Consider the following 18280-nt stretch of genomic DNA (forward strand, 5'->3'; position numbering starts at 1 on the left):
TAACTTCTAGCAGCTAAATGTGTCTGGAAAATATTCAAAGGCTTTTAATCTCACAAACCACGCAGACGTGAATGCGTCTGACTGTTGTGATTGGCTAAAGCAGAAGTCTCACATCAGCACGTTCTAGACGTGCACGCGCTCTTTCCGGCAATCTTCCTTCTGCATTCACACAGCGCAGCATTCCGGCAAATTACCGGTAATGTTACAACTTCTCTTTCCGGAAAATAGCCAGAACGAATTTACCGGTATTTTCAAAAGGGACCTGTTCACACATACAACCTTTCCTGAAAATTGCCGATAATTTTCCGGAAAGGTCTGTATGTGTGAAAGGGGCTTCTGGTGATATTTTCAACAGTGTGTGGACAACCACTTCCCACCACGCATCAAACTGATCCAGTGCGATTGATTTTCGCTAACAAGTAATCAAATCCACCTTTTGTCTAGTTTTTTGTCTGGAATTCACGAAGAAAACCTTTCAGTTCTTGTAAACATTTGATCAAACTCTTATCTTTATTCGAAAATACAATTTTTATTTAAGCCTTAAACAGCTAAAAAATAAATGTCATCATTACGCCATTGCCAAGGAAAGTAAATAAAATAATTATTCTAATTCACAGATTGCGTAGTTATTCCTGTACAAAATTTAGTCGTTCTTATTCCTGTAGTATGATAAGCAGTCTTAATTTTGTATGATATATTATTGTTTGTTTTTTGTTTTTGTGACAATGTGTGTATATACGTGTATATATGCAGTTGAAGTCAGAATTATTAGCCCCCCTTTGAATTTTTTTTCTTTTTTAATTATTTCCCAAATTATGTTTAACAGAACAAGGAAATTTTCACAGTATGTCTGATAATATTTTTTCTTCTGGAGAAAGTCTTATTTGTTTTATTTCGGCTAGAATAAAAGCAGTTTTTAATTTATTAAACACCATTTTAAGGTTAATATTATTAGCCCCTTTAAGCTAATTTTTTTTCGATAATCTACAGAACAAACCATCGTTATGCAATAACTTGCCTAATGACCCTAACCTGCCTAGTTATTAATTGTTTAAAAACTGATAAAAATATGCAACCATGCAATAATAACTAGAATTTATAGGGGAAATGTCTTTAGTGATAAATATTATGGTGCAAAATAATATTAATAATAATAATAATGAATTTAAAGCAGCTGAAATGTGAAATTTGAGCACATCCCTCGATAACTCAATAATAATGAATGAAGATTCTCAGATTCTCTGGTTTAAATTTTAAATTAAATTAAATCTTGGGTTTAGACTGTAAACTGCTTTAGCCCAAAAATAATCTGACAATAATTCGAAGACAATGCAGCAAGGGAAAAATAAAGATTTCAAATTAATTACAAATAAACGACTAATTAAATTTTAGTATTATGTCCAACATAGAAGACTAATAATGACAATTGTTTAGTAACTTAAATGTCATGATGCAAAAACAACAACTAATGACAATAAAATAATAGACATACAGTTGAAGTCAGAATTATTATAATAAATAAATAAATATTAATTATTTCATTTTATTTTTTTCCCAATTTCTTTTTAATGGAATTTTTTTTCAACACATTTCTAAGCATAATAGTTTTAATAACTCATTTTGAATAACTGATTACTTTTATCTTTACCATGATGACAGCACATCATATTTGACTAGATATTTTTCAAGACAGCTTTAATTCAGCTTAAAGTGACATTTAAAGGCTTAACTAGGTTAATTAGGTTAAAGTTAGGGTAATTAGGCAAGTCATCGTATAACAGTGGTTTGTTCTGTAGACAATCCAAAACAAATATTGCTTAAGGGAGCTAATAATATTGACCTTAAAATGGTTTTAAAATCATTAAAACTGCTTTTATTAGCTGAAATAAAAAAATACGACTTTCTCCAGAAGAAAAAATAGTATAGGAAATACTGTGAAAGATTCCTTGCTGTGTTAAATATCACTTGTCTAATAATTTTGCCCTCAACTGTGTTTTTGTGACATTACCCTTTTAAAAAAGAGAGGAAAACACAGATTTTAAGCACCTTAAAAAAGAATGACTGCATCATTTCACCAATTTTTATGTAGAACTTAATTAATAATAGTTAATAGTATTAAGTAAATGTATTTAAGAAAATAACAAAAAAAGACCCCATCTGAAAAAAATGTGCAGGCATAATTTGGTGGTTTTGACCCTTAAAAGAAATGCAGCATGTGAAAAATGCAGATACAAATGAGCTAATCTGCACCCTAAACTTACAGAAATATTCAGCATTGTCATTCAAAGTGAAAATGCAGAAACGTTGAAAGTGAGAAGCTACGAAGCATCATGAAACCGATAAATGCTGTGTATATGGAGTGTGAGAACCTGGCATGAACAATTTTAGCCACTCGTGGGAAACCCAGCGCTCAGTTTTAGGGTGTGAACCGCATGTGAACTTTAGAGGAACTCTCGACTCTGCATCTTGTGCCATGGAAAGGAAGACCTTTTTTTTTCCTCTCAGCTCAGAGATAGTAGTGAAACTACAGCACCACACCCTGCCCTTTCTGTGCCTGTTATAGTCATAAACAACACCAAACACGGGGTCACATTAGTAGTGTAAACACCTCACTAATAAAGGTTAAGCATTAGAATAGTCCTCACTTTAAAGCGGTCAATGCAGAGTGTAAACAAGCATGTTGATGGTAGAGGTCAGGTCATAACAAATTGATCAGTAAAATTAACATAACGTTTTTTAGTTTAGTTTCAGTTTGTCAAATCCTCCTAAATATACATTTTTTAGATGTCAGTATCAGTCTGTTAGTTTTAAGGTTACCTATTGTACTCCAAAACAGTGGTAAAATCTGCTTTTAGAGGATATAAACCTAACATAAACATCAAAAGCGTGCAGTTTGTCAAATCCCCTTAAATATCCTTTTTTTTTTTTTTTTACATGTATTTTAGATGTTCGTATCAGTCTGTTAGTTTTAAGGTTACCTATTGAGCTCCAAAACAATGGTAAAATCCGCTTTTAAAAGATATAAACCTAATATTAAACATAGAAAGTCTGCAGTTTGTCACATCCACCTAAATAGATTTTTTAGATCAGTGAAATCAAAATAACGTAATTTAGATGTTTTTTAGACGTTAGCATCAGTATGTTAGTTTTAAGGGTATTTATTGTGCTCCAAAACAGTAGTAAAATCCACTTTTAGAGGATATAAACCTAATATAAACAGCAAAAGCTTGCAGTTTGTCAAATCCTCCTAAATAGACGTTTTTTACATGTTTTTTTAGATGTTAGCATCAGTCTGTTAGTTTTAAGGTTACCTGTTGTACTCCAAAACAATGGTAAAATCCACTTTTAGAATATATAAACCTAACATAAACATCAAAAGTCTGCAGTTTGTCACATCCACTTAAATAGATTTTTTAGATCAGTGAAATCAAAATAATGTCTTTTTTAGATGTATTTTAGATGTTCGTATCAGTCTGTTAGGTTTAAGGGTTTCTACTTTGCTCCAAAACAGTGATAATATTTGCTTTTAGAAGATATAAACCTAATATAAACATGAAAAGTTTGCAGTTTGTCACACGCCTAAATAAATTTTTTAGATCAGTGAAATTAAAATAACGTTTTTTAGATGTATTTTAGATGCTATTATCAGTCTGTTAGTTTTAAGGGTATCTTTTGAGCTCTAAAACAGTGGTAAAATCAGCTTTTAGACAATATAAACCTAATATAAACATCAAAAGTTTGCAATTAGTCACATCCGCATAAATGGACGTTTTTTAGATTTCTTTTAGATGTTAGCATCAGTCTGTTCGTTTTAGGGATATCTATTGAGCTCCAAAACAGTGGTAAAATCAGCTTTTAGAAGATATAAATCTAATATAAACATCAAAAGTTTGCAGATTGTCAGATGGATTTTTAGATCAGAAAAATTAACAATGTTTTTTACATGTTTTTTAGATGTTAGTATCGGTCTGTTAGATTTAATTGTATCTATTGTACTCCAAAACAGTGGTAATATTTGCTTTTAGAAGATATAAACCTAATATAAACATCAAAAGTCTGCAGTTTGTTACATCCACCTAAATAGATTTCTTAGATCAGTGAAATCAAAATAATGTTTTTTAGATGTTTTTTAGACGTTAGCATCAGTATGTTAGTTTTAAGGGTATTTATTGTGCTCCAAAACAGTAGTAAAATCCACTTTTAGAGGATATAAACCTAATATAAACAGCAAAAGCTTGCAGTTTGTCAAATCCCCCTAAATAGACGTTTTTTACATGTATTTTAGATGTTAGCATCAGTCTGTTAGTTTTAAGGTTACCTGTTGTACTCCAAAACAATGGTAAAATCTGCTTTTAAAATATATAAGCCTAATATAAACATAAAAAATCTGCAGTTTGCCACATCCACTTAAATAGATTTTTTAGATCAATGAAATCAAAATAACGTTTTTCAGATGTATTTTAGATGTTAGTATCAGTCTGTTAGGTTTAAGGGGATTTGTTGTACTCCAAAACAGTGGTAAAATCTGCTTTTATAAGATATAAACCTAATATACACATCAAAAGTTTGCAGTTTGACAGATCTGCCTAAATGTATTTTTAGATTAGTGAATTTAAAATAATGTTTTTTAGATGTATTTTAGATGTTAGTATCAGTCTGTTAGTTTTAATGGTAACTAATGTGCTCCAAAACAGTGGAAAAATTCGCTTTTATAAGATTTTAAAAGTCTGCAGTTTGTCACATCCCCCTAATTTTTTTTAGATGTTTTTCAGTTTTTCAGTAAATCAGTCTGTTAGTTTTAAGGGTACCTATTGTACTCCAAAACAATGGTAACATTGTCTGCAGTTTACAAGGTAACAAGTCTGCAGTTTGTCACATCCACCTAAATAGATTTTTTAGATCAGTGAAATCAAAATAACGTTTTTCAGATGTATTTTAGATGTTAGCATCAGTCTGTTAGATTTAAGGGTATGTATTGCTCTCCAAAACAGTGGCAAAATGCATGTTTAGATCATATAAACCTAATCTAAACATCATAAGTATGCTGTTTGTCACATCTACCTAAATAGATTTCTTAGATCAGTGAAATCAAAATAACATTTTTTAGATGTATTTTAGATGTTAGAATCAATCGGTTAGATTTAAGGGTATCTACTGTGCTCCAAAACAGTGTTATATTTGCTTTCAGAAGAAATAAACCTAATATAAACATCAAAAGTTGCAATTAGTCACAACCGCCTAAATGGACATTTTTTAGATGTTTTTTTAGACATTAGCATCAGTCTGTTAGTTTTAAGGGTATCTATTGAGCTCCAAAACAGTGGTAAAAATCTGCTTTTAGACGATATAAACCTAATATAAACGTCAAAGGTTTGCAGTTTGTCACACACACCTAAATAGATTTTTTTTGTGAAATTAAAATGACGTTTTTAAGATGTATTTTAGATGCATCTAAATTTTTCTGTTAAACAGAAATTGGGGAACAAATATTCAGAAGAGCTAATAATTCTGACTGTATATGGAGTAATGTCAACAACAACAAAAAATAAACAGTGAAGTATCATGCAGAGAATTCTGGGAAAGTGAGTTTACAGTTATTCTAAGAAAGTTATATTAGTTACAGTACAAGTTATAATATATACAGTTAAGGAAACTGTAAACCAGGTTACAAAATTTTACTGTACCATTTCAACTTTTTTTTCCTTTTTGTTTTCTTTTTAACCATTGAAATCACAGACCTTTAAATTCAAGCATATGGTTTCCTTGAATGGTAAATGATGACCGCTATACATAACTGTTCAGGGTAACCACTGATAATACCGCAGGAAACAGTGATACACAGTTAAATCAGCAGCGGAAAGCAGACTTTGATGATGCGATTCCTGAACAAACAGATGATTGCCCATTCTACATGTGGATGTACATCAACACAGCAAAGTTTAGAAGACACACACACAGAGAGACAGAGAGAGAGTGAGAGAGAGAGAGAGTGAGAGAGAGTGAGAGAGAGTTTGGTGTATATGAAGTATGCATGTGTGAAAACCATACCTGTCAACATTTGGATGTGAAAATAAGGCATAATTAAAATCAAGATGTCTCCAGGGCTACATTTTTGAGAACCAAGAAATATGTACCCCTGGACTACGTCTTTTTGTAGTTTTTGTTTTCACAAATCCACTAGAGGGCGACATGCACATTTTTGACAGTCGCAAATACATTACTGGGGCACGTTTTCTCATACGTGCCATTTCTCGTACATTTTTGTTAATCTCTCTCAAAGTAATTTTCTCGCACATCAGTGAGAGAGAAGTTGGTTGGCTTGTCATTGTGCATAACATATTAGCTTCCTATCGACTGACCCACCAAACAACTATTGCTGATGAAACCCAGCTGTGTTGTCGCCTTGCATTGACTCGCATAAGAACCAAAAATCTGTGCGTGAACACATTAACAAAAAAACTACTAAAAGTATGGAGTCAATCTAGGGCCATATATACTTGCAAAATAAAAGAAAGTTTTATAAACAAAAAATTATGTATTGAGCAAAAAATAAGGAAATAAATGCAAAAAAATAAAAATAAAAAAATCGGCAAGCGAAAATAAATTTTTGAAAAATAAATGACAATTCACAAAAAAAAAAAAAAAATTTAATTAAAAAATTTAAATAAAAAACAAGCAGTGCACAAAACTAAAATATTTGGAATGAAATCATTTTATAGCATTGCCTTTCCAAAACCAAACGTTACAAGGGAACTTAGGTGTTTACGGCAGGCCCAGGCCTACTGGGCTGTAAGACGCACAAAAACGTGAAAACAGCATTGCAAACTCACAATCTAAAAAGCAAATCAAAATGAGCTTTGCAATTGACTTGGGTTTTGTAAAGGCTATATGCTATAAATAATGTTCTGCAAATATATATATAGTTGTTTTTTTTATTGCAAATATTTTATAACAATTAAATTATTTAACAATTAAAAATTTTAAAACAATTATATTGTTTGTTTGTTTGTTTGTTTTTTGCACTGCTTGATTTTTATTTGCAGTTATTTATTTTTCTTAGCAAATTTTTTTTTAAAATTCAAAAAATTATTTTTGCTTTGCTGCAGTTAAAACCGAGCATCAGAAGGGGGAGGAAAGGTGATTTAAGTTACTTTGAACATAGTTGTTGGTGCCAGAAGGGCTGGCTTGAGTATTTCAGAAACTGCTGATCTACTGGGATTTTTAATGCACAACCATCTCTAGGGTTAAAAGAGAATGGTCTGAACAAGAAGAAATATCCAGTGAGCAGCAGTTCTGTGGCCACAAATGTCTTGTTGGTGCCAGAGGTCAGAGGAGAATGGCCAGACTGGTTCCAGCTGATAGAAAGGCCACAGTTATTCAAATAAGCACTCGTTACAACCGAGGTCTGCAGAAGAGCATCTCTGAACACACAACATGTCCAACCTTGAGGCAGATGGGCTACAGCAGCAGAAAACCTCACCGGGTGCCGCTCCTGTCAGCTAAGAACAGGAAACTGAGGCTACAATTCACACAGGCTCACCAAAACTGCACAATAGAAGATTGGAGGAACGTTGCCTGATCTGATGAGTCTCCATTTCTGCTGCCACATTCAGATAATCGGGTCAGAATTTTGCATCAACATCATGAATGCATGGATGAATCCTGCCTTGTATCAACGGTTCAGGCTGGTGGTGGTGGTGTAATGGTGTGGAGGATATTTTTTTGCCACACTTTGGGCCCATTAGTACCTATTGATCATTGTGTCAAGGCCACAGCCTACCTGACTATTGTTGCTGACCATGTCCATCCCTTTATAACCACAGTGTACCTATCTTCTGATGGCTACCTCCAGCAGGATAGCGCACCATGTCAAAGCGTGAATCATCTCAGACTGGTTTCTTGAACATGACGGTGAGACCTTTCACACATACAGACCTTTCCAGAAAATTGCCGGCAGTTTTCCGGAAAGGTGTGTATGTGTGAACAGGTCCTTTTTGAAAATGCTGGTAAATTAGTTCTGGCTATTTTCCGGAAAGAGAAGTTGTAACATTACCGGCAATTTGCCGGAATGCTGCGCTGTGTGAATGCAGAATGAAGATTGCCGTAATAAGCGCGTGCACGTCTAGAACGTGCTGACGTGAGACGTCTGCTTTAGCCAATCACAACAGTCAGACGCATTTACGTCCGCGCGGTTTGTGAGAATAAAAGCCTTTGAATATTTTTCCAGACACATTTAGCTGCTAGAAGTTAGTCAGATCACGTTTATATGTTCTTCTTATGCCAACTCTGTAAATAATCATCGATGAGATGCTTATGATAAGCCGTTGTTTGTTTACCTTCAAGCTTTGCGTGCGCCTATGAGCGCCTGCACACGCACATATTATGAACATCTCGACATGCGAAAGTGATCCTGCGAAAGTTGTTCACAATATTGATCATCCACAGAGTTTGTAATTTAGTCATATGTTTACAAACACAAGCGCAGTCGTTTAAAGCTCATTTGTGGTGAATGATGTCAGAATTTACCGGTATTTTGGAATGGATGTGTGAATGCTCTTTTTTCGGAAAATTTCCGTAACGTCCTCGCCTGTGTGAACAGCACTTTTTTGAATATATATATATATATTTCCAGATATTTACCGGTATCACTGTGTGAAAGGGGCTAATGAGTTCACAGTACTCAGATGGCCTCCACAGTCACCAGGTCTCAATCCAATAGAGCACCTTTGGGATGTGGTAGAACAGGAGATTGGCATCATGGATGTGCAGCCGACAAATCTGCAGCAACTGCGTGATACGATCATGTCAATATGGAGCAAAATCTCTGAGGAATATTTCCAGTAGCTTGTTAAATCTATGCCATAAAGGATTAAGGCAGTTCTGAAGGCAAAAGGAGTGTAACCTATTAAAGTAAGGTGTACCTATTAAAGTGGCCGGTGAGTGTATAAAGAAAGCAGAAAAAGCTGTAAAAAGCAGATGGACATATTTACATATTATTATGTGTATTTGTCTGTTTAATAACACACACCCAAATTCCCAAATTGTCCACTTTCACTCAGAGAACAGCTTCTCTTTAACATTATGGAGTGTGTCTGACAGTCACGCCACGTCACGTGGCAATGCTGCATGGATTTAATGGAGATAGCGATTAAGACTCCGATGGCAATCAAATCTATGCATCAATAGGATGGAGACGATGCATGGCTTTAATGCAAAAGAAGGGAATGCGGCCGTTTGCATAATTCTCCTGCAATTGATGTGCATATGAGGGATCTGTGTGTACTGCCACCTTTCATAGAAACACATGGAAAACACTTAAATGAGATGATAGCGGGATAGAATAATAAAATAAGAGAGAATCCTGCATAAAAGGTTGACAGGTATGGTGAAAACACAGACAGACTTCCTCACAAATACTCTCTCGTATGCAGTTTTATCACTTACTTCACCCAAAAATGAATCTTTTCAAAGTTCTCAAAAATTGAACAAATCCCCCATTCGAATTATGCGTGTTTCCATCAGGTTGTTCGAGTGGCTGACTGTAGTATTGGTAACCTAGCGACCAACAGTAAACAAGACAAGCATAATGGAGTCACATGGGTGTAATACATAGATATGTACACTAGATATCGCATAGGGACCCTGAGCATGTGTCAATAGCGCCGCCATATTTGTACAGTGCTCCCAGGACAAGTGTCATTCAACCGCACTAGTCAAGACTTGCGTTAAGATGCGGGACTTTAGCGCTGTCTACGGGTGCAGTGACGAGCAAACAAAGAAAACAAAGCACAAAGGCAGAACATTTCAAAGGTGAGATTAAGTTTTTTATGTTTTTTATGTTTTTTTATGTAATGAACTTTTGTGCTTGTAACGTTATTGATGATAACAGTCACTTACTGCATTCACCATAAGGCAAAGCAGCTCCAACTCGCACTAAACACTCGGCTTATGCTAGTTATGTTGAATAAAATCAGCAAACAATGCAAAAGTAATATGACAACGAGATGCTGCGCTGCCAGAAACTTGTGTTATTGTCGGCTAGTGAAGGAGTCGTTCACAAACTAACCGCTCCCTGCGTCAGTGTGACAAGTGAAAGCAGGAGAGCAGGGGCCTGTTTCAGTAAGGAGGTTCAAACAACTCAGAGTTTAAACTTGAACTCTGAGTTGATTTACCGAGAGATTAAAAACTCAGAGTTTTCGGTTTCAGAACAGCTGATCTGAGTTGGGTCAATCACTTCGAAAACTTCGAGTAGACCAACTCAGAGTTAAGCGCACGCACCGTGACTATAAAAAGGCATTATCAATGGAGCGCAGACATTACGAGTGACTATGGCAATATCTTATAAAAGAGATTAACATTTCTTTCTCCAGCTGAACTTGATGTTCTCATGCAAAGTTATAGCAAATATGAGTGTATATATTTGAAAAGAAGCAGCCATCAACCAGTTAGCGTGGGAAAACAGCTGCTCAAGATAATGCCTAATTTAACTTTTTAAGTATTTAAATATTTAAGTATAATAAAATAAGTAATGTAATTTGTGATGTTTATATATTTTTTTCTAAACTTTCTTTTATACATTTATTAGTTTTAAATGATTTAACAGTGCACTTGTGTGTCTGCCTTTTTTATTGATCAAGTAATAGAGGTTAATATAACATTTAGAAGGTAAGCAGGACTAAAAATAATTTTTAGAAAGAATAATAATCCCATTAATCTAGTTACAGTGCATATCGAAGGTGAATTCAATTTAATTATTTATTAAAAAAGCATAAGCCATTCTAGTACAGTTCTTCTGTGTGTGACTAAAATGTAGGCAATAGCTATGTTTCCATCCAAATATATTACATAAATTTATGTGTAAAACTGGAATATTTCATAAAAGATGCGAATAAAATTCCATCCAACGAGTCAAAGAGAAAAAAATAGTCACTTCCTGATTTAACTGGCACCAAATATCAACAGTAAAAACAGAATTTACTGTGGTAGAAGAAGCTGCGTCAATTAATACTTTATTTAGCCTAATTAATGTACTTGTGCCTCGATGTCAGAAGACAATGCTGAAACACAATGAACACGTGGGGGTGTCTGAAGCCATGAGACGCGAAGACTCTTGACACGCACCAGACGTTCGGAGGTAATTAATAATATACACTAATACTGAAACAGTTAAGGCGTTTTAGAATGACTAAAACAATATTTAAGACGTGTTACAGTGTGCCCAGCCTGCTGGTTTGTTCATTTACACACATTTTCATTATCATATGATCATGATCTTTTTTTTTTATGTACATACTGTAATTTGTTCAGTAAAATTGTTTCCATCGTAGTTTATGCGCACATTTTCTATCGAATAAAAGTTTATCCTACTCAGTTATGTGCGTTTTTTATGCATATTTTAAAAAGTTATGTGCATCATGACGTTTCTATCAATCGTTTTTATGCACGTATCCAAAATGAGCATTTAAATAGGTGGGTGGAAACGTAAGGCTAAGGCGAGAAATACCGCTTCATCTTTAAAAAAAGGGAAGGAGACAGACAGAAACTCTGAGTTTAGAGAATAAAACCTGCTTCTGACCAGGTTAGATTCACAGAGTACGTTACCACAGTAACTGACTCTGAGTTAAAGTTAACTCTCTTTCAGAAACAGGCTTGACTTACCCTGATTTCTGGAGTTTAACAAACCTGCCATTTTGAAATGGAAAACCCAGAGTTTCTCTCATTTCAGGGTTAAAATACTCTGAGTTTTCAGTTAACCTCCTTTCTGAAACAGGCCCCAGGTGTGTTTCAGGACATGATTAGATCAAATTTAACAGGGAGGGTGGATAGTACATTTCCCAACACACAAACACAAGCTTTGTGTCAGGAATGCCCGTGCGATCACTCATCCATCAATGTAGAAAAGTGATGTAAAATGATAAGTTTTGGAATTTAAACATTTTTAGCATACTGACCACCGGGAAAACTTCCGATCATAGATATATGTGTATATGTGTAATTCTCTGGTTCTGGATGACCGCAGTCCTACACTGCAGCTTGGTCCCGCGATCATTTCAAAGGAGCGCTACCCTGTACTAAAATTGCGGCTCTATTGACGCATTCCTTCTAATAAACAACAACAGGATAGGCGACATCTAGGGCCCTATCATACACCCGGCGCAGTGTGGCGCAAGGCGTGACGCAGTAGTCTTTTGCTAGTTTCAGCTTGGCGCTAGAGTGGTTTTGAGGCGTTGCGCTACGCTGTTTAAATAGCAAATGCATTAGCGCTCATTTGTGCGCCCATAGGCGTTCTGGTCTAAAAAGGAAGGCGTTCTGAGGTGGATAGCGTTGCTATTTTGAGAAACTATAATAGATTTTTCATTAGACCAAAACTAACCCGGTCTAAACTCCAGCGCAGAGTTGCGCCTCGCTTACGCACTGCTTAATACGCACAAGAGAGCAATAGGCAAATATCTTTACATGTGAAAACATTTAAATATTTAGGATATATATAGAATATAATAAGAATAGATATAGAATATAAATATAAAGGATTAAAATATTACAAAACATATTATTTTCTAGCCTACATAAATATGAAAAATCACTGCTTTTATGTCTTCTTCATCTCGGGAGGCTTTTTCAGTTCATTCATAACAATTTGCTTTTGTATAATGTTATTATTATTAGCAGTATTATTTATTATATCCATATTTATATTTGTTTTATTAAAAACAAGCTTAGATTTGCCCACCTGTCAGGTTTTAGACCATATGGAGCACAGCATGTGTTTTAGGATAAACTCAGGTTTTTGAGCACATTTTGCTATTATTATTCATTTATTCATATATAATTTAGAAATAGTTTTGAAACGAATATTTGCGCTTAACAAACAAAAGTATTTATTTATAGACTAATTGATGTCTGTGCGTAAAGGTTTCCCTATCCAAGAGCGAAAGTGAAAGTGATCCATTATCTCTCATTCTCACGCAGTAGATGCTCTGTTTAACAGTTTTCTGTTAAAAACCTGTCAACTGTTAATTGTTTGCTAGTTAAATGCTAATTTTTTCCACTTAGACTTACTTTGCGTCCTGTAAATAGCGAATGCGCTCTTGGCGCGACGCAGCTGGCTCTTAAAGGGAATGGGAGATGAGATTCTGATTGGTTTATTCTTAAAACACACCTATAACTCATTAAGAAAATAAACTCAACCCTTTTAGACCATGCACCGAAGCGCAAGTCAGATTTCCCGGCCTTAAATTAGCAAAAACGCGTCCTGACACGCCCAGAAAGCATTGGCGCCCTGCGTTTTGCGCTCTGCGCATGGACCGTCAAAATAGAGCCCCTAATACATTTCGAAGATTGCGAATAATAAGCTCTGTGTTCAAACACTGTTCATTACACTTACACATTTTGTCCAGCCGGATAATCCTCACACGAAAATACAACTTTGAGCACTTTTGGATCTTAAATGCAAACGCAAGAACTGAAAAGCTAACATTAGGCTATAAACGGACTACAGTGCTTTCGAGGCGCTCGCGTCAGCACCACCCTGCTGCAGACAAACTTTTCTAGCTTATTTTTAGAAATATGCTCCATGACAAAGAGTTGATCTCTCTGTTTATTATATTATAATCCAAGCTACATATTATAAACAAATAAATACGCAAAAACACATAGACCTACGTGCCTTTTGGATCATTTTTACGTGGGAAATACGTCTGTTTTGCTTTACGATTGTTGTAAAAGTTTTAAAACTGTATATATAATTGTGCCTACATACCATAAGACATATTTAAAAAGGTGTATCGCTCGCGTGCACACAGCCTGCTTACCTTAACAGACGACAGAAATGGGGCGTGAGGGACAGGGACACAGAACAGCATTCAATATTCTCTTTATGTCACGAAGTACAGCAAAAGCAACTCATACAGTCACATCTGCTATACATTTTATGGAGGAGTGTAAATATTGCAGTTCTGACAGAGTTAAATGTGTTCAGATGAAGAAATAACCAACGAAAAATCACTTGACCACGTTAAAATGATAGTTAATATGTGTGTATTTTTACACATTTTATCACACGTTTGCATTACTGAGAGCAGGAAAGAGGCAGGCTGCACTGCAGTATCTTCATAATACGGTTTAATTAAAATAAATCATCAACAAATGAATCTGTCCTGACGGTCTATACAAGTAAAGGCATTATCTACACACAATATTAATTCCCGATTAGAAAAATATCACAAACTATAAAATACTATTCATGAAAATACTTAAATGCCCAACACAAGCAAGCTGCGCTCCAAACCAGCTCAGCTCAATGACGTATGACTCCGACACCACCTGTAGTCCCAATTAACAAACTTGATAGCAACCTTCATTTTAAAGAAGAATAACCGATTTTAAAAAATCAAGAGTGAGATGTAACTGATGTATTTTATGTCGTAGAGTAAAGCGTGAAAGTATCTTAAGTCTGTGTTAGCCACAAACCTTATTTAAGCGATTTTACCGAAATCCTATTGAAAAAAACCCATTGACTTTGGGATGAGGGAACCGGAACTGCTAAAATGCTAACTCGCTACCGTTTTTTTTGCATACAAATTGACGTCATAGTTCCTCCACTCTATATATGCGCTAAGTCAGTGTTGATTTGTCAAATTTGTTTCTATCTCCCATTATGGCGTTAACAATTTTTTCACACAAGTCCAAATCCACCTCAAGCAAGCACCTCAAGATACCTTTGCGCTTTAAGGGATTTTTATAAGAAATGTGCCGTTTATCAAAAAGTGCATTAACACAGTAATGGAGACCCAGCTAATGACAGTCAAAAGATTGTAAAAAAAAAAAAATAAAATAAAAAAATAAATGTTTGTTTATTTAACCATTTTCTTACCCCAATGTTGCATTAGGGCCTACTCACACTATCCTCTCCGAACCGTGCCCAGGCCCATTTCCCAGATCGTTTGAGAAGTGTGAGTGCGCTGAATCACGCGCCGTTCACTTGGCCGGCCCTGGCCCGGTTGGAAGAGGTGGGCCTGAGCGCAGTTCACTAGGGCTTTTGTAGGCTTTTTTGTAGTGTGTACTAGGGTATGTTTGTAGTGTGAGTGCAAAACACGCCAAAGCCTGAAACTGAAAGCGAGACGTGACTTTAAGGGGCTGTTTCATATGGATTTATTAACCATTCTTACGGTTTAATGAACGCAAACTGCAGTAGTTTATTAAAGACGCAAACCCCTCAATGCACGACAGCTGCACCTTCAGCAGACCTCCTCATTCCTGCAGCCCGAGGGCTTTATGATTGTTTATGAGCGCCAAAAGTGGCGGATCTGTTCGGCGAAATATCTGACTGCATGTCCCCGCATCCCTAAGGACTGTTTGGCGAAATATTTGACTGCATGTCACTGCATATCAAATGACTGACACGATAAAACTAGAGAAATCTCCACTGTGCTGCTGAGTGAGAGAGCGATTCTCACTGAACAGCACAGCATCGATGACGTAAGCATGCCCAGGCCCGATTGTGGTGTAAGCGCGTCCGTCGGGGGAGACGGGAGGGGGGACAAGCGTGCTTTGATTAATTAATTAATTAATTTGTTTATTAAAAATACTGTAAAATGTGTAAATATCACTGCCTTTTATTCAACCACCAAGTTTTTTTTTGGAGCAGAAACGACCAAGGCTTCTCCTAAAAGATAATAAGATGAGGCATCACTGTAATTAAAAACAATATTTCTCAGCTTTTATTTACATTTGAACAAAAAAAGTTAAGTCAGAATTTGCCAGGGGTGTGAACAATTTCAGATTTGAATGTATATGTTTTCATTGTGAAAAAGAGCAGCATGGACATTCTGACAAATATCTTTTTTGAAGAGAAATGAAAGGTTTGAAAGCAGTAAACGTTGGCATGGTCTTCATTTTGTTTGCGTGACTCTGCAGTGGTCAATTATCTCATTCTAAAACGCCTCTTATCTTCCCTGTGACAGCTGTGCGACGATCAGCTCACAACGCACTGATGCACTTCGATATCGCTAAAAAAAAAAAGGAGAAGTGCTCGACTTTCCCTTTTCAGACTCACTGTGCATGATCTGCCTTATTGAGTTTGGTGGCTGTGTTATGAAATATCTGACGTTGGTTGTGAAATGCGGTTCATGTCTCAAGGAGTTTGAAATTAAAACTCAAAGCATTATTCATAAGAATGATGTCAATATTAATCAAGCTTTACCGCAGACAATAGCTCGTAGCTCTGAAACACAGTTTGTCAAGATCGGGAAGTATTGTCAATAGACTGTGCTTGTTTATGTGTGTGTGTGCATGTGTGTGTGTGTGTGTGTGTGTGTGTGTGTGTGTGTACTAATAGTTAAAACTACCAATTTTATCCAATAACTTTTTTCAGGATGTAAAACCTAAGGCATAGAAGAAAAGTCTGTGATTCTATGAATCATACACAACGAAATTGTTGTGGATTAATCAGTTCTGATTTCATCAACCAGTTATCTAAAACTAAAACTATTAAAATCGGTTTTATAATTTAAAATTAAATAGAAATACTACAGGAACATGTTAACAATTTAAAACTGCAGTATGCAAGTTCGACACACAGTGGCTGAACTAGGTATTGCATTCCTGAATCCAAACAAACGCATTGATGGCGATTGAGGACCGACAGGAGCGAGCCTGACTACCGAACCTAAAGGCTGATTTAAATCGTGTTGCAAATTAAAGCAACAGCATGTGATAAAGGGAATATTGTAGGGAGTTTTTGTCCAAACCAAGAGCTGGAACTGATATATTAGAAACGGCTTCTATTTCTGACAATTGAACAACAGAAAATTCACAATAATCATCTCAGACACACCTTATGTGCTTTATTCAGTGTTAAATGCTAATAATGCGAGTTTGAATGATATTTTACATGACATCTATTGCCATACTACTGAAAGCAGCAGCAGGTAGTTCACCTGAGATCTGGAAAATAAAATAAGCCGTCTGAAATTGAACTTTAGATTCAAAACCAACACATTTTAGAGATTCAGCATCAACATTTAATAATGTTAAAGAGGTTTAATATGTATTAAATAGATTATAAACCTCAGCATTTCTTGATGAGTGCATATTTTGCGCTTTTGCTGTATTTAAATTTCTGTCGTGTTTCGTCTGGTGCAAACAGCTAAACTGCATATCACTGCAAATCTCATTGTGTAGCATGTTGTTAGGACACAAGGTTACAATGTAACCTGCTCACCTAATGTTTACGCTTGTAATATTTATATTAATTGCTAATTAATAACCTCATGTGGAACTCTGAATCTGTGTCTTATTTCTGAGTCTCCAACTGTCCACTGAAGGTCACATTTCGGTCACAGACACATGCTTTGAGAGCCTTTATAAATTAATGAATGAATGAATAAATGAATGAAATACGCTGTTTTCCAACAAGGCAACCCGGGGTGCTGAAATATAATTGTCTAAGTTGGCATTGGGTGTGTTAAACGACCAAAACAAAGCATGTTTCTTAAACATCTGCAAACATATCATGGTATTGTTATGCTTTAGAAGAGTCAAAAACTTACATACAACACCTTTAATAAAAGTGCTAAATTCTAAAAAGAAAAATTAGATAAAACTGAAATAAAAATGTATTAAAGCTTTATAGAAAAAAAAACACTAGTAACCATAAGAAAATACTAAAAACTGTTAACCTTATATTTAAATGTTTATTATTTTATTTTTTAATATTTTATATTTTACAAATATGAAATTAATATTTAATTCTATAACATAACTTAACAAATATAATGAAATACAATATAATATAATAAATATAGTATTACATGATAATATAACATGACACAATATAATTTAATATCAAACATAATATAATAATATAATATAATATAATATAATATAATATAATATAATATAATATAACATAACATAATATAATATAATAATAAAAATATTATAAATATAATATAATATATTAAATAAACTATAATAAACATAGTATATTAAAACATATCTAATAAATATAATATAATAAATAGAGTATAATAAAATACAATAAATATAGTATAATATACTATAATACATAAAATCTAATAAATATAATATAATACAACAAATAAAATCTAATAAATATAATATACTAAATAAAATACAATAAACATAGTACAATACAATATAATAAATAAAATATAATAAAAATATAATAAATAACATAAATTAAGTATAATATAATATAATAAATATAGTATAATATAGTATAATATAATAAAAATAGTATAATATACTAAATAAAATA

At 34.4% G+C, this 18280-nt stretch overlaps 1 protein-coding gene across 3 annotated transcripts in view; it reads right to left on the reverse strand.

Moving 5' to 3' along the window:
- eps15l1b (epidermal growth factor receptor pathway substrate 15-like 1b) overlaps window positions 1-18280 on the reverse strand; it is a 101435-nt gene that overhangs the window by 26748 nt on the left and 56407 nt on the right. The window lies entirely within an intron of this gene.

The sequence above is a fragment of the Danio rerio genome, chromosome 2 (assembly GCF_052040795.2).
Source record: "Danio rerio strain M-AB ecotype USA chromosome 2, GRCz13ab, whole genome shotgun sequence".
NCBI lineage: Eukaryota > Metazoa > Chordata > Actinopteri > Cypriniformes > Danionidae > Danio > Danio rerio.